General features: G+C 37.3%; 1 protein-coding gene and 1 long non-coding RNA gene across 3 annotated transcripts in view; one reads left to right on the forward strand and one right to left on the reverse strand.

Annotated features, from left to right (window-relative positions):
* The window catches only part of NTM (neurotrimin), a 948,891-nt gene that overhangs the window by 445,571 nt on the left and 479,607 nt on the right, over positions 1 to 23,713 (forward strand). The window lies entirely within an intron of this gene.
* LOC123600958 lies at positions 17,325 to 21,766 on the reverse strand. Its single transcript, XR_006713901.1, has 2 exons — positions 21,541 to 21,766; positions 17,325 to 17,543 (listed from the first exon to the last, which is right to left on the reverse strand). It is a non-coding gene; the product is annotated as an uncharacterized LOC123600958 (long non-coding RNA).

Genomic DNA, 23,713 nt, shown 5'->3' on the forward strand with positions numbered 1-23,713 from the left:
GTCACGTGTTACTTCTGTGTGCGGTTCTGATGCATGCTTATGTTTGAGTAAAGGCTCACTGCTTTCCACGGGCTTAATGGTATTTTATTCCATAGGATAGGGCAGATAGAAAAGGGGAAACCTAGGCAACTGGAGTGGTGGAGGGATGGAGAGGTGGATTTTTTAACTTGAAGCGTCGATTTGCTTTCAAAAAACAGGCTTGTTTAAAAGGAAAGCCACATACACAAGGAAATCTCTGTGTAGAGACTAATAGGCAATATCCATTTGGGCAGAGAGCAGTTGCTTTCTCCTTACTTTCCTTTTTCCTTTATAATGCTGAAAGTCAGTATACAAGGAAACTGGGTCTTTAATCCCATAGGAGTTTGGCCTTCACAGAGACACCTCAGAGTTCATGTAAGGAATGGGGAAGAAATTATATTTCTTGGGAGGTGAATTGTACTAATGGTGATAATCACAGGACTCCCTGAGTCCATGGAGATTCTTCATTGATTTTCTTTTCCAACATTGGATAAGAGAAAACTTGGCCACTGGAGGCAGAGCAGAATCCAAACAGATTCTCACCTTGCAGTTGCTCATAACTTCTTTGAATTGATCTAAATCTCTTGGCTTTGCTTTCAGAGGAAAATTAAATGTCCAAGGCATTAGTTGAGTATAAAATTAGAAGTGGGAGAAACTAAATTATAAACAAATTTTGCTCATGTGGTCCACAGGAGAAGCACAAAGCATCTTTGTTCAAGGAAGGCATTTGCTATGAACCCCCAGGATGACCTGTGATAAGTTGTAATTAACAAGTATCTGCTTCTGTTCTCTGTTAACTAGAGATAATACTTCTTGCTAGACTTTAATATAACAGAATGCAGCCTTTTAAAGTGCCTTGGGACACCTTGAGAAAAATAAATGTAGAAATATAAATTAGTATTAATGCTATCATTGCTTAATTGAAAAGAACATTTTCTTATCATAAAAAAAAGAACTTTGAGTTAGAGAAGTGTTATGGTTATACTATTTCAACTGAAACTAAATGGATTTCAATGGCTAACCCTAAACATTAAAGAGTATTACTTTGGCCTGTGTTTACATTTATAATGTCCAAGTACAAGTGTATGAGTCAGGAAGATGTGAGATTAAGTGGAGACTTTTCAGTTTCTGTTTGTTCCTTGTACAATTCAACACTGTGTATGATTACAGTGTTACTTGCATTTAAGTGCTTTGTTTTCCCCTGGGTTACAAACATCTAAAGGAGGAGGGAGGATAAGAGGATGAAGAGAATTGAAAAGAATTCTCAAAAGGCATTGTAGAGCACATCAGCTGAGGACTGAGTTATAAATGAATCTGAGGAAGAGACATTTAATTTCCTTCCACATAAGTTTGAAGCTGAACAGTAGAACTTACCAGGCATAATTTTACTTACCAGGAGCAGCAAATTTTAAAAATACTTCTTTGTCTAGAGGAAAATAATTTAAGCTATTTGGTAATAATTATCTGTTACATTTGTTAAGCATGTTGCAGTTCATTGTTCCCTATAATTTCTACATAATTCAATTCCACAAATATTTGGTGAGTGCTCACTAGGTTTCAGATTAGTGGTGGGTTTGGGAACGTAAAGCTCAAAGAAGTCATAAACTCAAGGGGGTGACAGAGTATGAGATAGACACATAAGATAAATGAATAGAAGGTAATGTGGCCAATTCTGTAATTATGGAAAATATAAACCACTGGGAGAGCATGGAAGAGTGAGCAATTAATTCTGCCTGGGATTGCACTTAAATCAATCCAGAATATGTATTTATGTAAGCATTCATTCATTCAAATAGCAAATAATTTTTTGCTTGTCTACACTGAGACAGATCTTTCACTAGCCAAAGAATGACATGAATGAAACACAATTATACACTGAAACAAGTTGAAAAATAAACAAATCTTATTTAGGTATTGGTCTTCCTCAGGGATGCCTTTCCTCATCTCGTAAGGGAACAGGGGAATTAGTAGGAGTTAACAGCATAAAAGAGAGAGGGAAAACATTCCAGATAGAAGGAAGGGCATGGATAAAGCTCTGTTGTAGGAGGAATGCAAGTCCCAGGGGACGGAAGAGCAAGGAGGAACATGGTGTGTATATTAGTTTGATAGGTCTACTGTAATAAAGTACCGCACACTGGGCGATTTAGAATTCTGGAAACTGTAAGTCTGAGATCAGAGTGACAGCTGGGCTGGTTCCTTCTAAGGGTTATGAGCAAAAATCTGTTCTGATTCTCTCACCTAGTTTCTGGGGGTTGACTGGACGTCTTTGGTGTTCCTTGGTTGTGGAAGCATCGTGCTGATCTCTGTCTTCATCCTCATGCAGTGTTCTCTCTGTGGGTGTGTCTATATCTAAATCTTTCCTATTTTCTAAAGTCACCGGTTGTATCAAAGTAGGGGCTCACCCTACTTTAGTATGACCTCATCCTAACTTAACTAATCACAACTGCAAAAATGTTATTTCCAAATAAGGTAATGTTCTGAAGTATTGGAGGTTAAGTCTACAGCATATGTATTTGGTGAGGGGGCAAGCCAGGCTGACACTTTTTGCCTTTGATTATTTGAGGACTGATAAATCATGTTAGGGAGTTGGCTCTTTATTCTATGATTTGGAGCAATGAGTGATGTCAAATTTGCATTTCAAAAACATCTTCCCATTTTTTCATGTAGGATTCATTAGAGAAACATTAGATATGGACAGATTCTTTGGAAACTATTGCAGTCATCTAGGTGAGAGATGATGGACTAGAGTACAGCAGGAAGGAGAAGATTTAAAAGAAGAGAAATTAGTAGATTAGGGTGATGCTTAAGAGGTAAAATCAAGGACCATGTGATAGATTTGAGTGGTAAAGAAGGATAGGGTGAAGGATGGCAACTGGATGGAAGGCAGTGCCATTTAGTGGCACAGGACCATATTTAGGAATGAAAATCTTTAATTTAGTCTCCACTATGTAGAATACAAAGAACCTTTGAAATAACCTAGAGGAGATGTTGAGTATGTTGTTGGAGTGCCTTATAGCTCAGCAAAGAGATCTGAGGTAAGATATAAATTGGGGGATGATAATTTTTTTATGTTAATTCATCAATTAAGCCATGAATATGAATAAAATGTCTTAAGGAGAGGGCAATATAAAATGGGGAAAGTCTGGGGATATGCTTGCCAAACTAATACTAAAGGCTGGTAAGGGAGTGATAATTTACAGAAGAGAAGTGACCAGAGAAGTAGGAGAAAAGCAGTCAAACAAGTCAAAGGAGGAAAGTATTTAAAAAGAGAGGAGTGTTTAACAATAAAATGTTAATTGAGACAAATTAAATGGGGGCAGAAGAGGTGTCCATTTTCATATCATGAAAATCATTGAAGTCTTAGCATGGGACCTTAAGACATTAGTTAATGCAGTGGAATGAGAAGTAAATGGGAGGAGGGGCGCCTGGGTGGCTCAGTCAGTTAAGCATCTGACTTCACCTCAGGTCATGATCTCTCAGCCCATGAGTTTGAGCCCTGCATCAGACTATCTCTCACAGCTCAGGGCCTGGAGCCTGTTTTGGATTCTGTGTCTCCCTCTCTTTCTGCCCCTCCCCTGCTTACACTCTGTCTGCCTCTCTCTTTCTCAAAAATAAGTACACATTATTTTTTTAAAGAAGTAAATGGGAGGAGAGGAAATAGATAAAATATATACAATTCTTTTGATAATTTGTTTGACTGAAAACAGGAAGCAAAATGGGCTATCAATGTAGGATGTGTAAAGTCAAATGAAAGGTTCCAAAGATAGATTGAGGCTGTTTAAAGGCTGATTTTTATAGAGAGCAAATATGTACACAAAAGAGTGAAAGAAAACTCAACAATCTTAGGTTCTGGAGAAAGCTGGAGGGATAAGAAACAGTTAAATATTGAGAGAGAGAGAGACAGAGCAAGGGAGAGAGAGATGAGTTTAGGTAAGAGGAGTAAGAACTTGTACATTGTACTAGTATGGAAGAAAAAGAGAATGTGTCTTAATATGGGTATAATAGTGGGTATGCTCAGTTTGAGAATAAAAACAGAATGGTTTTCTAATAACTTCTGCCAACTTTTCTGAAAAATAAAATCCCTTTTCTCCTATGGCCATTAAGTATTCTGAATTATACCTGTTTAATTCCATAACAATTCAATTGATTAAAATTTTATAACTTGGACAATCTGGTTTGATTTTGTAACTTCATATGTTATTAAATTCTGCTTTACCATAAAAATTCAGAATTTGGTTTGAATGGCTTGGAATGTAATGGACATGTAGATTTAGTCCGCTCACTCACTCCTTAAACCCTTCAGTCTACCTTGGATAGGTGATGTTCATGCAAGGAAAGAAACAAATGAAAAAGTCCTTGACTCATTTCATCTTTGAGGGCACAGGTAAGTGTGAAGAGATGCAAGAAGATATTCCATCAAAATGGAAACCAAAGAGAGCAGCAGTACCTATGCTTATATTAGACAACATAGACTTCAAGTCAAAAAATGGTAACAAGCAACAAAGGTCATTAACTAATGATAAGGGGATCACTTCAACTAGAAGATATAACAATCATAAAATATAGGTACCCAACATCTGAGCATCTAAATATATTAAGCAAATATTATTAGACCTGAAGGGAGAAGTAGACAATGACACAACATAGTAGGGGTCTTCAATATCCCACTTTCAACAATGTGTAGATCATCCAGACAGAAAATCAATAAAAAATTTTTGGATTTGATTACACCTTTAGATAAAATGGACATAAGAGACATGTATAGAATATTCTATCTAACAGTAGCAGAAAACACATTCTTCTCAAGTGCACATGGAACATTCTCCAAAATAGCCAATATAATAGGTCACAAAAAAAGTCTTTGCAAATTTAAGAAAAATGAAATCATATCAAGTTTCTTTTCCAACCACAATTGCATGAAACTAGAAATCAGTAACAGGAGAAAGGCTGGAAAATTCACACATAGGTGGAAATTAAACAAGCACTCCTGATCAACCAGTGGGTTAAAGAAATAATTTTAAAAATCTTGACACAAATAAAAATGGAAACATAGCCTACCAAAACACAAATCAGTCTGCGTAAGAAGCTCTAACAGAGAAATTTATAGCAATAAATTCTTGCACTCAGAAAAAAGAAAGATCACATAAAACCAACTTAACTTTACAAGTCAAAGAATGAGAAAAAGAACTAAGTTAGTAAAAAGAAGAATAAAGCAAAGATTAGAACAGAATAAATGAAATAGAGACCAGAAAAACAATAGAAAAGATCAGCAAAAGTGAGAGCTGTTTTTTTAAATATAAATGAAATTGGCAAAACTTTAGCTGAAGTAACAAGAAAAGGGAGAAGACTCAAATAAAATAAGAAATGGAAGAGGAGACATCACATGTGGTACCACAAATAAACAAGTAAGTAAGTAAATAAATAAATAAATAAATAATATTGTAAGATACTACTATGAGCAATTGTATGCCAGCAAATTGAGCAACCAAAAGAAACTGATAAACTTCTGGAAACATACAATATACCAAGACTGACTCATGAAGAAATAGAAAACTGGAACACAGTAATAATGAGTAAAGAGATGAATCAATAATAAAAAACTCCCAACAAAGAAAAACCTAGGACCACATGGTTTCACTGGTAAATTCTACCATAAATTTAAAAACTAATACTAATACTTCTCAAAATCTTACAAAAATTTAAGGAGGATAAAATGCACCCAAACAAATTTTACAAGGCTAGTAGTACCCTGATACTAAAGCCAGATAAGGACACTAGAAGAAAATAACCGTACAGACCAATATCTCTGATGAATATAAATTCAAAACACTTCAACAGAATATTATAAAACCATATTCAACAGCACATTAGAAGGATAATACACCACATTCAGGTGGGATTTATTCCTGGGACGAACGATGGTTCAACATATGGGAATCAATAAATGTGATACACCACATTAATAGAATGAAAGATAAATATCTTATGATCATCTCAATTGATGCAAAAAAAAAAAAAAAGAAAGCATTTGGCAAATTATAACATCCTTTTGTGATTAAAATAAAAACAGTCAACAAATTGGGTATAGAAGGAACATATCTCAACATAATAAAGTCTATGTATGACAAGGCCACGTACTAACATACTCAATGGTTAAAAGTTCAAAGCTATCCTCCAAAGATCAGGAAAAAGACAAGGTTGCCCACTCTATCCACTCCTATTCAGCATAGTACTGGAAGTCCTAACTAGAGAAATTTGGCAAGAGAGAAAAATAAAAGACATCCTAATCATAAAAGAGAAGTAAAACTGTCTTTGCTTGCAGATATTATCTTATATATAAAAATTCTAAATATTTCACCAAAAGTTCATTAGAATAAGTAAACCATTTAGTTAAGTTGCAGGATACAAAATTAACATATAGGAATCAGTTGCATTTATATACAATAACAACACAATTTCTGGAAAAAAAAGAATCAAATAATTCTATTCAAAATAGTATCAAAAATATTTAGGAATAAATTTAACAAAGATGATGAAATATTGTACATTAAAAACTACAAGATTAGTGTTAGCTAATGCTATGGTAATACCTTTGCAATATTTAAGTGTATCAAATCCACATTTTTTACACCTTAAACTTACACAATGTTATATGTCAATTATATCCGAATAAAACTAGAAAAAAATAATAAGTAAAGGACAATATCTGCCCAAAGAGAGTTGGTTACACTCCAAGTTGTGGGTCTTAACTACTCACTTAGCTTATTATGTGTAGACTCAGAAAGGGCAGGTGGAGAACCCTATAGTCCAGCTAGTAGAGTATCAAACCCAAGGAATCTCTAGTTGATGTTAGTCCTTTAAGAACCAGGAATCAACTGCTTCTTCCAGCTGACTCAGCTGATTTGCACTCACCGCTTTTTTCAGTTACTCTAAACTTTTTGCCCCAAATGAATGAAGTCCCCAGTAAACCTCAACCCCACAATGTCAGCCCCTCCCACACCCTCTGTGCCATGGACACAGTTAGATACATTATGCATAAATTTCCAGGACTATTAGGAACTTGAAGGAATAGTCTGGGATCTCTTTCTCTGGTCATCCATTCCATTTCTTCTCAGTACTTATTTCCTCATCTGAGTAATACAAGTCAGGCCAGTAAGCCTTGCAGCTCAGCAGATTATTAGCTGGGTGATAACTGTCAGGCTTATTTCATTATTACAGATAGCCATTGATTTCATGAGAAATGTTTGTAGCAATCCCCTTCCACTTGAAAAAAAAAAAAAAAAGAGAGTGAGGGTAAATCAGGAGGCATCCTTGCTTTCCCTGTTCGTCACAAATAGTACTTTCCTCAAAAATGCTCCTTTCTAGCCTTCTATTTTAGGACAGAGGGATTGAAGAGCAGAAACCTTCCAGTCAAACTCTTAAGGAGGTGACTGGAACCACAGCGGCCATTTATCTGAACTGATAATGTGGAATAGGCAATTGTTGATAAATTCTAAAAAATTGCAAAAGGTCTACTTAGCACTTTATCTCTCTCATCTGATTATGTAGGTAAAAAGTTAAGAGTGGAAGGTAGTTGGAATGCAAGTTCGACAGAGTAACAGAGAAGAATTTCTAAGCATTAATGGGGATTCACTAGCAGTCAGTGATAATGTATTTATACGGAGATCAATCTGCCCTACTGTGTGACAATCTCCAGCTATACTTGGCTATTCAGATGCAAGCATGGACAAACATATGTTTGGATCCCTACCCATTTCAAAATACAAGAAAGGTGCAAAGGAAACCAAGGGGCAAGGTAATCTGAGATATTAGCAAGACTATAATTGACAAGAAGGGCCATGGAATCCAAATAATTTAGGAGAAAATGTAGAAAGAATGTTGATGTTGGGGGAAAAAAAAGAGGGATCTCAATATAATATCTCATATAGTCTCAATATAAATGTAATCTATAATATAATAAATATAATATCGAGATATCCGTGGGCTTTACACATTTTTTCAGTGGAAGTCATTTTAAAATACTAGATAGTACGATGTTATGGAAAGACAATAGAAGCTTAAATCAATTTTTAAAGTAGGTCAGTTGCAGATTGTGATAAATATTGTGATCTCCATGGGAGCAGATCCTTAAGGTGGAGTGGGGAAAAGGGTTATTGATTTTTAGTAAGTCAAGAATGGAGAAGTCAGGATTTTGAATAAATTATGCAACTTCTAAAGTCTTTGATGAATGAGGAGACAAGGAGGTTAGTAAAATGGCAAGAAGGAGCTATGGACATGGAATTGGCAAATGGCAATTTTAACAAGAAAGTAAATCAGTAGTTGTATGGAAGGGACAGTGATGATCAGGAAGGACACCTCCACATCTGCAGACTCTGAAGCAAGTGTCAGTTTGAGAAAATATAAAGCCAAGATTGCAAAGAAAGAAGTGTCCTCAGTATATATTGAAGTTTAGCTAGCTGGCTAAAGTTAAATGGTTATCTTGAAGTTCAAGTTATTTACGGGTAGGTAAATATAGATATCTGGTGTCATTATGGATCCTATCTTGTCATATTCCAACAAAATGACCAAATGTCATAGACAGTTACCTCCCTAGTTTCTAAGTCCATCCTTTTTATAATCTTAAGATTATGCTTGTCTGTACTTAAATGATCTCGTAGCAACATTTGGTGATAATAGTTTCTAGGTGTGCCATTTCAGGCTCATGCATATAAACCAGTTTCCTATTGGGAAAAAATATTTCAATATTTGATCCTCATTTTTCTTCCTTCTCTGGGAAGAATTGTTATGTTTATCATTCTGGTATCAAATGAACTGAGTTTAAATTTCTTGTTCAATGCATAGCTATGTGACCTTGAAAAGCTTTTAAATCCTCCATGCCTTATTTTCCTATGTAAACTGAAGGGAGGGAAAATCTTTATCTCACAGGGATGTTTTTAGGTTTAAATTAAATGATTCATGCAAAGCACTTATCACAGTTTTGACCATAGCAAATGCTCAATAAATGTTAGCTGTTATTGTTTGCATGATTATTGCCACCATTACCTTCACCCAATTACCACCATCACCACTACTATGACCACCATCATCACACCACTATCACATCTACCATCACATCCACCATCACCATCACCATCACCACAACCTCCACCACCATCACCTCCACCATTACCATCATCGCCTCCACTGTCACTACCACTACCACCACCACTATTATCACCATGGCCACCATCAGCATCACCATTAGCATCACCACCACATCTACCACCATCATCACCATCACCTCTACTGTTACCACACTACCATCACCACTGTTACTACCACCATCATCATCATCACCACTACCACTGTTACTACCCTCTGATTCTGATCATCGGATGTCTTTTCTTTCCACTTATTTAATAGCATCTCTTACTACCAAATTAATTATTTCAACTTCTATTACTCCTGGTATTTTTTTATTCTGTTCTTCTGATTATTCTAAGGTCTATTAACCTTTCAATGTATTAGAATAGCTGAAGCTTACTTTTATATTTGAAACTAGGTATTCAATGAAATTAACCATACACAATTGAAGCAGGTAAAAACACTTATTTTAGCCTAATGATGACCACCTTACCATGACCACCTCTGTCTTTCTGTCTCTGTCTTTATTTCTACACATATATTCATGCTTATGTCCAAAGGTCAAAGTTATACAACCTCCTTAATCATCCCTTTACTTAAATATGGATGCTAGTGATGAGCTCTTCTGGAGCACTGATCTCTCTATCATCTCAAAGTAAACCTTTTTCCTACTTGGGACTCATTTCTTGAATTGAAAATCGGAGATCCAAGATGTCGAAAGGCTTTTTTTTACATATGTGTATGAAAAACTAATAAATGACTAAAACTGTCATGGTTTACATTTTCTTAGAAAACATATTAATAAACTGATATCTTTTGAAGGTGAAGCATGGCCATAAACAAGCTGTAGTCCCATCCTGATAAGAAAACTTTGCAATGAGATTAGAGTCCACATGCTTGGAAAATGGCAAAGCAGGACACATGCATGCACACTGAGCTCAGGTTGGACTTTGTGTGTACTCTAAAAAGAGTCACTGCCCCAGTTTGGTGAGTTCTCCAAGTCTTCAGGAGGTCAGGAGTCCAGACAGCTTCTCCAGAGTGCAGACCATTATTAAAATCGCCCCACTCTCAAATTTATAAATGTGTAAACTGTTCAGGAGAACTGACAACTTGGGTAGCAAATAATCATTCCCTGGGGAAGTCACAGCTTGAACTCCAAAGGAGAGCATTCTGGAATTGCATTCATACCATGGCTTTTCAGGAAAAATTAGGTCGCAGACACTCTCACTCTGAATTAAAGAGAATGAATTTTACTTGACTACTTTCAGACCAGCTCTGTGTTCAGATTATCTCAGGTTCACAGAAATCCCTTAAATATTCATGCAAGCATAAAGGATCCCAAAATTAATCTACATACTGGAGGTAGAGAGCAGAGATGTCTGATTTCCAGGTACATATATATGTGAAGAGCCAATATTACTAAATTCTGCACCTGAGGAAGATTCTTCTGCATACCAGATGGATGACAAAAGGGAAAACACTTTGTTTCAAAACCTACTTCAACTCCCAAGTCACCCATCAAATAATCTACACACACTCAAACACAAGCACAAACACATCAAATTCTAGATGTTAGAGGAGGAAAAAAAAGAGAAAAAACACAGGCCATATGTATGCATGATGCTGCTTCTTTTCACTCATGAGTTCAGAGTAATTTTTTCACCTGATAACTCAATGTCAGAGTCTGAGAGACCAAATTCAGACTAAACTGCCAGGGGACTAAGCATGTGATGTTTGGCAAAGTAATCATTACAAAGAAACCTTACTTCTAAAGAAAGAAACATGGATGCCCTGAGGAGAATTTGACCTGTATGTTTGTTCTTTGATGGAAAAAAAAAAAAAAAAAAAAAGCATGATTCTATAGACTCACTAGAAGTAAAGACTTTACTATGAGCTTTACTTCTAATCACAACATAGGACAAATTTTGTTGTGATAAATTCCAATGGCCGATAGAAATTAATCTTGACTTTTCCTCAGCCTGGATATGAGGCAATCTAGTACAGGGAAACCCAGAACAGGATCTGGAATCAGAGTTCTGGGCCCATCACTTACCTATTCTGTGGCTTCAGATGAATTCCTAAGACTTTCCGAGCCCAGGTTTCCCTGGCTGTAAATCAAGGAAAATAATAGTAACTCTCTCTCAGGGTTGCTCTGGGGATCATTTGAGAGAAGTATATGCCTGCACGTATGTGTGCATGTAAAAACACACACACATATACTCACACATACATATACACTCACACACGTATACACATTGTGTACATACATGCATATGTACATACATATATAAGAACATGCCTTGAAAATTAAGTGCTATTGAATGATAAATTAATATTAAAATACAATTTAGACTGCTCTTTGTTTTTTTTTAACGTTTTTATTTATGTTTGAGACAGAGAGACAGAGTATGAACGGGGGAGGGGCAGAGAGAGAGGGAGACACAGAATTGGAAGCAGGCTCCAGGCTCTGAGCCATCAGCCCAGAGCCCGAAGCGGGGCTCGAACTCACAGACCGCGAGATCGTGACCTGAGCTGAAGTCAGACGCTTAACCGACTGAGCCACCCAGGTGCCCCTAGACTGCTCCTTGTAAGGTATTTGTTGTAATGAGATTTTCCCTTTACTAAGTATGGACTAATTAGCAATTGTTCATAGGATGAACAAAATGTATGTGAGATGGCAGGGCTAGAATTATAGTCAATGTCCAAAAATAAAGTTTTTCTTTGCATGGATAGAGCCAGCTCACAAGACTGGCAGCATCTCTACCTTTATGTGTGAGCCAAAAGGTGGCTGTCAAGGCTAAATGAGACATTAATTGTGACTTGAGGTCTTTTAAGATAAAATTCAGTGAAATGAACATATAGTTCTTAGTTGGTTCTCGTTTCCAACCCACCATTTTTTCTATTCATATCCATGTCCTAAAGGAAGGAGTTCTGAGGTAGTAGTAATTGTGAACAACGTGGTGTTCAGGGACACTGACCTTCACATCATCGAAAACCCATGTACAACTTTTGACTTCCCCAAAACTTAAATTTTAATAGTTTACTGTTGACCAGAAGCCTTACGGATAACATGAACAGTCAATTAACACATATTTTGTATGTCATATATATTATATACTGTATTCTTACAATAAATAAGCCAAAAAAGAAAACATTATATATAAAATCATAAAAAGAAAATACATTTAGAGTATTGTACTGTATTTATCCAAAAAATCCACATATAAATGGACCTATGTAGTTCAAACCTGTGTAAGGTCAACTGTGTAGCCTAGTGGTTAAAGGTGATGCTACATTCAAGGACACAAACTGTGCTATACAAAAAAGGTAACTTCCTTTTTCTCCCTATAATAACTCAATTTCTGTTCCCAGACTCCATTTTGCCCAATGACAGAAATCACCTCATTATTTCCAAGGTTTTTCTCAGCAGCTTTATAAACTCTCTTCTCCCTTCCCCATCCTGTTGTGTTCTCTCTTTCTTCTTAGGATCTAAGGTCTAACAATCTTATGTAGCCTTGTGGCATGGGGGTGTGGTGAGGTAGGGCAAACATATGGATTCTCATTTTTATCTTGATATTCTCTGCATTGCCTTTGTTTATTGGCCTCTATTTCATCTCACTTTATTTCTCTGTCTTTGTTTTACTCAGAGTGGGGGACTCAGAGCCCACCAGACTCATGCTCCTTTAGCAAGATTTTCAAAGTTGAAATTCCTTAAGGCTCAAGATGAGGGCCTCCTCCTTCCTCCTCTATATTCTCTCATTCTTCCTTTCTTCCATAGCCATGGCCCTAAATATGACCTATAGGCCACTTGTTGGAGAAAATGTATACTTTCTGCTTCTAATTAATTGTTTATTAAGCCTTTTTTTAAATGTTTACTTATTTATTTTGAGAGAGAAAGAGCAAGCTTGTAAGCAGGATAAGGGCAGAGGGGAGAGAGAGAATCCTAAGCAGGCTCTGCACTATGAAGAGCCCAACATGGGACTCGATCTCACAAACTGAACCAAAATCAAAAGTCAGTTGCTTAACCAACTAAGCCATCCAGGCACCCAAACTCATTCATGTTTCATTCAGTCAACAACTGACAGGCACTGCGCTCAAGGTTGTAGCTTTGAGTAACACAGAGGTAATCTGACCACACAGAGCCTCTATTATGACCTTTATCAACATCACACTTTCCCTGTCATCATAATCAGCATTATCACTATTACTTATTACTCTTAGTGTAGACTAAGCTTCCTTGAAATAATTCACATACATTAATTTATTTCATCTCATGGAAACTTAGTAGGATAAGTGTATTATTATGTGTACTTTTACATATGAGGCACAGAGAAATTATGTAATTTAACCCAGATTACACAGCTACTTAGTACCATAGTCAGGATCCAAATCTAGGCTTTTTTGCTTTATACCCCATGATTTAAATCATCATATGATATTGTCTCCAATTGTATGTTAACTAAATATTTGTTTCTTTAATATCTAACCAAGAAGATGGGATTGATGTTCATTATTGGTAGTTGTTAGGCAACTAAAATCTTCTGAGATAGGTCATTGCTATTGTGACCCTGGTAGTTATTTCTCTCAATGAACATCTTTTACACTCTTACTGTGTGTTCAGTCTTGCTCTCAATCCTGAGGAATACTGCAGCAAATAAGATCTGAAAAAATCTCCACCGTCAAGGCGGTTACTAATCTGGAGAGTAAATGTATTATAAGAAGAATAAGAGATTTTAGGGGAAGGTGGTTACCTCTTCTTTTTCACTTTGGACTTTCTCTTTGGGCCCAGATCTGGGCCTATTTCCTATTTTTAAGGTCCAAATGTTACTGCAAAATCTAATGTTTAAGTCCCACACTAACTATTCTGAAAGGTGAATGAAAACTGCCAAATACATGTATGTATGTGTGCCTTGGAGGTTATGACATATGCCATCTATAATGTTGCTAGGGATTGATTTTAAGCACCCTGCTCTGAGCAGTTAGGTTATTCATAGTATGTATAACTAATAAGAACTGTCTCTAGAATGTATAAATAACTTCTAAAAATAAAAATATAGATATTCAGTAGAAATGGCCAAAAGATTTAAACAGATACTTCATAAATGGCCAATAATTTATAAAGGAATCTGACTGTACTGATCATTAGGAAAATATAAATTAAAATCACAATGGTATATTAATGTATATCCACCAGAATTACTAATATTAAAAAGTCTGACAATACCAAGTGCTGGTGAGGTCTAGCTGTAGACCAGCTAGACCTCTCTGACATTGCTGTTGGGAGTCCAAATTGGTACTAACATATTGGAAAATTATTTAGCACTATTAACTCCAGAATCTGACATTATTTCTCCTAGCTTAGATTCCCAAGCATAGATATATACATGCCCCAAAAGATACTCTACAAAGATGTTTCTTCCTAGCTGCTGTATTTGTTTTAACCTCAAATTAGAAGCAACTCAAATGTGAATAGTCAAATGAATATATGAATTGGGATATATTTATCCAGTGATATATTACAAAAGACCTAAACTGACAAACTATACATAACATGGATGAATTCCCAAATACAATATTGGGCAAAAGAAACCAGACACTGAAGAATCCATAACAAGTGATTCTGTTTATATGGAATGTAAAAAGAGGCAAAACTAAACTGCAAATAGAAGGCAGGATAGTGTTTGCAGGGTAGAGATTGGAAGGGGTCAGGAGAGAGCCTTCTATGTATAGGTAATGTTCAATTTCTTCAAATGGTAATACTAATGCATTTGTGTTTACTGTGTGAATATTGTTCATGCTGCAAACTTAAAATGTATGCATTTTTATATGTATCTTATATTTCAATAAAAACTTTTCTTAAAAAGGTTTAGTATATTTATCACTTTTCATCTGCAGTTCCTTTCTCTGTTTTCCAAGGTTTCACATGGAATTCTAATTCTGTCAACTAGATTGACAACCCTTCCAGGGCAGAATTCTTGCCTTTTCAACTTTGTAAACCACCTTTAAATATTTTTGGACCTAGGAGTGCCTAGGTGACTCATTTAGTTGAACATTTGATTCTTGATTTTGACTCAGGTCATGATCCCAAGGTTATGAGATCAAGCCCCACCCAGCTGGCTAAGTGCTGATCATGGAGCCTGCTTCAGATTCTCTCTCTCTCCCTGTGCCCTTCTGATGCTCTCTCTTTCTCTCTCTGTAAAATAACATTTGAAAAATATTTTTGGACCTATAGTGAATGAATTAAAAGAATTGTCAAGGATATTTTCAGTTTTATATGTCACTGTGCAACACATCACCACTAGACAGTGAATGCTTGATGTGTGAATGAAGGCATGAATTAATGTTTTCTAAATTACATAAAAAAGTTATTCTCAGTATCTACACTAGTATACAATTATCTGAGCCTGGAAAATCATACTTATTGAAATTGGTCTTCCAATGAGCATGATCTCCACTTATGGTTCTTTCCATTTTATGAGTGGCTGGACATTCACTGAGTCATTGCAGAAGTCAGTTACCCAATAAAGAATGTTTTGTTTACTTTAAATATGTGAAAAAATGGTTCCATTCCTCAGGGAATTATTAATTACTGGTTCACTAATTACTTTGGAACTGCTTTTGTTAAAGAAGTCTAGGCAGTTGTTTGAATGAATTCTTATTTAAGTGAGTAATTAGTTGGATCAAAATAATTGACTAAATTAAGAAATTCTGTAATAGACATTATTTCGGTGTCAGTTTGGTTTTGCTACTAGTAATGTGTAACAAATTCATTGTGTGATTAGTAATAAATCTGTCACTCCTGGAGGGATCCTTTTTAAAACAAAAAAGAAGGAAGTCAATTTTGAGGCTTGTGGATAACCCAAGTATTCCTTACATACAAGCTATGAAATATTTTGCAATTTATTTTTAAAATAAAAATTTTAATTTGAGTTTACTGACAAAACTTCAAAACAAAAGTGTCATGAAAAGCTTTTTAACATGAAAACCCTCTTGTTGGAAAGGAATAGGTATTTTTTGAGCCATGTCAGTGTCAAGACCAGGGTGGGTGGGGGTCCCTTCATGCATAAGCCTTTCCACACAGACTTCAATGAGGTTCACACCTTCTTCATTTGAAAAGGTACTTCCCCTGTTACTCCACTGACCTTCACCCCCTCAGTTAAGTAGTTAGCAACTCTGTAAATTAGGTTTTTTTTTTTTTAATTTTTTTTTTCAACGTTTATTTATTTTTGGGACAGAGAGAGACAGAGCATGAACGGGGGAGGGGCAGAGAGAGAGAGGGAGACACAGAATCGGAAACAGGCTCCAGGCTCTGAGCCATCAAACCAGAGCCCGACGCGGGGCTCGAACTCACGGACCGCGAGATCGTGACCTGGCTGAAGTCGGACGCTTAACCGACTGCACCACCCAGGCGCCCCTGTAAATTAGGTTTTTTAACGGATTGTGCAAATCCTAAAACACTGTTCTTATTATAATGTAGGTGTTCACTGGTAATTGTTTTTGTGATCTAAGAAATCAGCCTAGCTATTAAAAGTGAATCAACAACGCATGAATGAGTTGATACTTAGCAGATTCACATCCAATTGGGTCTCTGCTGAAAGTGTTTTTTCTGTTTCATGATTGATATGGTTTTTCTAATGATGAAACAGATCACCCCTAAGCAATGCTAATTCTTCTGTCACACTTACTCTGGATGATCTTTAATCATTAGTTTGAAGGCCAACCTAGAACAAGTGCAGCAAAGGATTTTTAACCGGCACCAGCTCCTGGATTGGAAAAGTTACTACTGTGCACCCACGGGCTATGTAGAATGTTATATGAGACCGATGCTCATTAACCACCAGGATATAAGGCTCCATAGCGGGAGGAGGAACCGCCATTTCTATGCAGGGAGATGTGACTCTCGTGGTAGCTCTCCTGACATTGGAACACATGTTCTAACTGGGGATGACTTTAACTGCCTGAGCTAGAAAGAGGTCGCGTATAATACCAGGTTTTATATTAAACAAAAATAAATTTTCTCTAACGCGAGTTTTCAGACAGGTTGTCCTAATATATTAACTTCTGTCTGTGTTTTGAATAGTCAATTTCACGGTGAAATGAGTTCTTAATAATATATTTACCACCTGGGAGAAATCTCCCAGCCATCTGGAAAGGAGAGGGGATTTGGTGCCTCCAAACGGAGATTGGATTTTTTTTCACAGTTATTTATTTATTTATACATCAGGTAGTGGGAAGGATGACCTGGTTCCAGCACTGCAGTGGGCGGGGCATGGGCTGCACCGGACTGTGAGCATGCTCGTTGACCATGGATCCAGGAAGGCGGGCTCTGTTAGCTGTGTCTGCAATCTACAGGGTTAGGATGTAGGAGATCCTGAAGTAGCATCCCATATTATATTAAGCACCTGCGGGGAATATAGAAATAGTAAAATTTAGTGTCAGGCCTTGTTTGATTTCTGCATTTTTGTGGGGGCAACAAATGGTAAATGATCAGAGCAATGGCTTTGTACTGAAAACCACTGGATTCAAATCCTGACCCTGTGACTTATTAGCTGTGTTACAAATTAGGAATCACTCTGAACTTCATTTTCTGCATATTTAAAGTCGAAATAATTGTATCTACTCTTCAATGTTGTAGAGATTGGAGCTAGTGTAGAGAATGTGCTTTGTTCTGTGAAGGGGACAATGGTCAATAGGAAAGTGGTCAATGTGAAAATATGGAACAGGGTGAAAGAAAGTTAAAAAATATATGATTGTGCGAGTTTGTGTATCTACATGTGTGTGTATACACACATAAATCAATACAAAATATACACTCACACAGGCACAATAGAACACACTGAAACTGGATGGATAAAAAAGAGGGGCTTGAGTTTTGAAAAGAGTTTTCCAGGGGCGCATGGGTGGCTTAGTCAGCTAAGCTTCGGACTTCGTCTCAGGTCATGATCTTAGGGTTCCTGAGTTCGAGCCCCTCCTCGGGCTCTGTGCTGACAGCTCAGAGCCTGGAGCCTGCTTCACATCTTGTGTCTCCTTCTCTCTCTGCCCCTCCCCCACTCCTGTTCTGTCTCTGTCTCAAAAATAAATAATAAAACATTTAAAAAAAAATTAAGAGAGTTTTCCAGGGGCACCTGGGTAGCTCAGTTGATTAAGCATTGGACTTCGACTTCAGCTCAGGTGGTGATCTCAAGGCAGGTGAGTTCAAGACCTCTGTCAGGCTTTCTGCTGTCAGCATGGAGCCCACTTCAGATCCTCTGTCCCCCTCTCTCTCTCTGCCCCTCCCTGGCTAGCTCTCTCTCTCTCTCAAAAATAAAAATTAACATTAAACAAGAGTTTTCCAGAATTAAAAAAAAAATCCATTATTCATTTATTCAACAACACCTAGTGAACACATATTATGTACTCTTCTACATGCTTTCTGTAGGTCCAAGAATGAAACAAATATTCCTGCACTCTGTGACTTTAGATTCTCAAGGTGAAGAATGGACAGACAACAGATGGTAAAGTTAATAAGTAAGGAAATTATATTGTATGTGTTAAGTTGATAAGTACTGACATAGAAAAAGAACAAAAGGGTTAAAGAATGGGAGTTTCAGGGCTGGGGCAGTTTGCAGTTTTAACAGAGTATTCAAGGTAGGCATCATTTATTAAATGACATTAGAGCAAATATTTGAAGGATATGAGGAAATGAATCATGTGGACATCAGGGGAAAGAATAGCCCAGGTGAAGAATCATCCAGTGCAAAACCCCTAAGGAGCATGCTGAGCATGCTCAGTGAGTAGCAAGATAGTCAGTGGCTAAAGCTAAGTGAGCCCAGGGATATTGTAGCAGTGAAGGTAATAAAGATAACAGGAAGCTAGACAAGAACAGATTTGTAGGTCATTGAAAGGACGTAGGCTTTTACCATGAGAAAAATTGATAACCACTGCATGGTTTTGTACAGAACTTACATTAAAAAAAAAATGATGGGACACCTGGGTGGCTCAGTCAGTTAAGCATCTGACTTCAGGTCAGGTCATGATCTCACAGTTTGTGGGTTCAAGCCCCACATCGGGCTCTGCATTGTATCTCCCTCTGTCTCTCTGACCTTCCTGGCTTGTGTTTGCTCTCTCTCTCAAAAATAAATAAACAAACATTTTTAAAATATCATGACTTTTTGGCTGCAATGCTGAAGCTAGATTTGGATGGACATGGGCAAATGTAGGTGTGGGGAGAACAATATGGAGAACAATTAGAGTAACCCATAAAGAGATAGTGGTTGCCCAGGCTAATGTGGTAGCAGTGAAGCCATTGAGAAGTGATTCATTTTTTGGATATATTTCCAAGGGAAATAAACATTATTTCCCGATGGACTGAATTTGGAGTGTGAGAGAAATTGAGGAGACATGTATGACTGGAGAGCATTTGGCCAGGACAGCTGGATGAATGGGTTGCCATTAGTTGAGCTGGTGAAGGCTAAATACATCATATTTGGGAAGTCAGGTCAGGAGTTCCACTCTGAAAATGCTGAGTTTAGGTGGAGTTGACCAGCAGGCAATTACATATTAATGTCTATATTTCAGATTTGTACCAGAGATATGAATTTGGAAGTTGTTGGCATGTGGATGTTATCTAAGGCCATGAGACCAAGTGAGATCCCCAAGGAAGTAGGTGAGCATAGAGAAAAGAGCTAAAGATTGAGCCCTTGAATCCTCCAATATTAAGTAGCTGAGGAAGACATGAGGACACAGAAAAGGGGACTGTAAAGGAACAACCAGTGAGACAAGAGATGAACCAAGAAGGTGGACACCATGTGAAGAAGGTCTATCGTGGAGTGTTGATTAAATGATTAAATGATTGGTCAGGTTAGATGATGCCTGAGAAATAAGTGACATCAGATTGGACAGGAAGCGCAACAGCAACCTTGAGACTGTTATCTGGTGAGTAGTGAAAGCAAAAACCTGAATGAAGAGATTTTAAGAGAGAATAGGAAGAAATGAATAGGCAAAGAAATAGACAACTGTTTTTGAGGAGATTTTTCATATAGAGGGGAACAAAGGAATAATAGGAGAAATAAGGTCAAATAAAAGGCTTTTTAAAAATGGAATACACAGGGGCATCTGGGTGGCTCAGTTGGTTAAGCGTCCGACTTCAGCTCAGGTCATGATCTTGTGGTTTGTGGATTCGAGCTGTGCTGACAGCTCAGAGCCTGGAGCCTGCTTTGGATCCTGTGTCTCCCTCTCTCTCTGCCCCACCCCTGCCGGTGCTCTCTCCCTCTCCCTCTCTCTCTCTCTCTGTCTCTCAAAAATAAATAAATATTTAAAAAATAATTAAAATTAAAAAAAATGGAAACACAACAGTGTGTTTGCTTGCTGATGGGAATGATCCACAAGAGACAGACAATGATCTGTAGAAGAGAGTGTGAGGTACAGATGAATTGCATCCTTGGATCCATTAGATGGAGTCAGATATGGTGTTCGTTGGAGTCTGGATGGGACTGATGCTGGCAGGTGATGGAGGATGGTGCCTTTACAAAAGTGCTCATCTGGATGTTTTTAATTTTATTAATGAACTAGGAAGTGAGGTCATGAGGCAAGTCTGGGATGATGTAGAAAGTGTTAGAGGTTAAAGAAGAGAGAAGAAGGTGTGAAATGGGCATCTTGGGGGAGTGGGACAGTAAATGAACCAGTAAAATTGTATGCTTGTCCAATAACCTGAGACCCTCTTGAGTCTTTTGATGATTAATTTAAACTTAGATCATTCAATTTATGGTCAGTTAAATAAGTTAAGTACAAGTTTTTGAGACACTTCCTAGTTCATGGAATACTTTTGGCTCTGGAGATAAATGAATAGGATAAAGTTCCTCCCCTCAAAGAACTTGCAATCCTACAGCAAAAGACACTGAAATAGGAAATCAATAACTGTAACAGATTGTAATAATTCTATAATTGAGTTAGATTCATTGTTTGGGGAATTTCTGCCAAGTGCTGTTTCCAAATATAGTGACACTACAAGCTAGTGGGGTATTTCACATCAGAATCAGAATGTAGTTGTCCATAGTTACCTTCTATTCACTCAATAAACATTTATTAAGTGTCCATCACTGTGGTAGATGTTAATGTTACAATGGCAAATAAGATAGCTTCTATCCTCAAAGAGTTCATCAGCTATCGCAGGGATTTCTAACATTAGATGCACATTAGAATGACCCAAGTGCTTTTAACAATCCAGACAGCCAGGACAAACCCCATACAAGCAAGTCAACATTTTTAGAGTTCCTCAGCATTTGTAATATGCAGTCAAGTATAAAACTTGCTGACTTAGAGGGACAAGCAGATGAGAAAACAGAAAATGGAAATATAGCATAAATGCTGGAAGATAGGAAAGCACAAAATGCTAGGGGAGCTCAACTGAATATTGATCACCTTGTGCAGAGGGACCAATGAGGAATGTCCAGAGGGAGAGCCACCTGGAAGGAAGAAAGAATGAGAGGGAGTCAGGGTGGGAAGAAGAAGAAGGAAGCATATTGCAGCTGAAGGAGTGGAAGTGACAAAGACCTGGGAAATTATTGAACATGCCCCATTGAGGAATATGTGAGTTGTTGGAGTGCCTGGGTGGCTCAGTCGGTTAAATGCCCAACTCTTGTTTTCAGCTCAGGTCATGATCTCAAGGTTAGTGAGTTCAAGCCCACATCAGGCTCTGCACTGATGGCGTGGAGACTGCTTGGGATTCTCTTTATCTCCCTCTCTCTCTGCTTTTCCTGTGCTTGTGCTATGTCTCTCTTTCTCTCAAAATAAACAAACATTATTAAAAAAAAAAAACTAAAAAGAAAAAAGAAAGAAATCTGTGTTTTGTTCAGTAAGTCCAGAGAAGGGGCATGATGTCAGAGAAAAGTGGCAGGAGATGCTGAGTTCCCAGGGCAAACTCCATTTGTTCCCACAGTATTGTTGAATCCCCATTCAGAGATGGCCAGGGATGCATGTTGGTGATACAAAGCGGGGTTAATTCAATCTGCTGATCAGGAGAAAGCAACACTTTGAGAGAATCTCAGAAAGGTAAGAAGTGAGGAAAGGGACTTTCTAAGGCTCCTGGGGCTGGGATTAGCCATGGAGTGGATTCAGGGCAGAAGAAGTTAGTGAGCAGGCACTGAGCAGGGATTGGTCAGATTTTGTAAACCAGTTAACTTGCTGGAACAGGTTAGTGGGCTTTTCTTTGGAACAAGTAACTCCATAGGAAGTCCTGTTAAATCAGTTTGGTCTATTATATATTCCTATTTTGGAACATAAGGATCAAAATAAGCTGGTATTAGAAACTCGAGTTTAGATTGTTTATGGTGCATGTCGTGGTTTTGTAGAGTTTATCAATTTTACAATTTTCGGTAAAGTTTTGCAAGCTGTGGCTTCTGTTTCATTTCTCACAATTAACTGTAGTAAGAAAATGTGGCATGATGGGGCACCTGGGTGGCTCAATAGGTTAAATGCCTGACTCTTGATTTCAGCTGGGTCATGACCTCACCGTTCATGAGTTCTAGCCCTGCCTTGGGCTCTGTGCTGAGAGTGTGGAGCCTGCTTGGGATTCTCTCTCTGCCCTCCACTCTCTCTCTCTCAAAATAAATAAATAAACTTAAAAAACAAAAAGAAAAAATGTGGCATGGTAAGTAGGACACTGAGAATCGGGAGCCTGCCATACCATAGGATTCACAAGTTTGCCAACACCTGGAGGTTACCTAAAGATGAATGCCATCAACTGAGCATGTTCATCCAGAGGGGGCAAGAAAAACTCACAGGGAGCTAATTTTTTTTTTTAAGACACTGTAGAAGGAGGACATTAATTGACTATATCAGTCATTGAGTGAGAAAATTTGCATACATTTTTATGCAAACACTATTGAAATTATTATCAACATTTAAAATATGGATATTCCAAAGATAGAGAAAAACATGATGAGTAATAAAACACAAAAACATGTATTAAGTACCCATCTTTCTAACACCTTAACATTTAAAAAAATTTTTTTTAATTTATTTTTGAGAGACAGAGAGAGCACGGGACAGGCAGAGAGAGAGGAACAGAGGATCTGAAGCAGGCTCTGTGCTGACAGCAGAAAGCCTGATGCTGATGGCGGACTGGAAATCAGGAACCATGAGATCATGAACTGAGCCAGCTGAAGTCGGCTGCTTAACCAAATGAGCCACCAAGGTGCCCCTCACATTTTAACAGTTTTACCAACTTTACTTCACACCTCTTTGTTAGAGAAATAGAACATTACAGTCAAACTGAATCCCCCTGTTTATTCTACTTCAGTTCTTTTCCTCACTCCTTTCTTCCCTCCTCAGAGTTGCCCATAATTATTAATTTGGTGATATTTTTTTTCCTAACTGTAATGCATTTGTATGTGTAAATAAAATATAATGCTGTCCTCCATGATCTTGAACTGTTATAAATAATTTCTATCTGGTTATATCCTTTTAGTTACTTTCCTGCTTATGTTACTTTATGTTTCATAGATATGATTTATTCCTATTGAATATATATACATATATATTTATATATATGTTTATATATTTATATATATGTCTATATATGCATATATATTAT

Source organism: Leopardus geoffroyi, chromosome D1, assembly GCF_018350155.1.
Source record: "Leopardus geoffroyi isolate Oge1 chromosome D1, O.geoffroyi_Oge1_pat1.0, whole genome shotgun sequence".
Lineage (NCBI taxonomy): Eukaryota > Metazoa > Chordata > Mammalia > Carnivora > Felidae > Leopardus > Leopardus geoffroyi.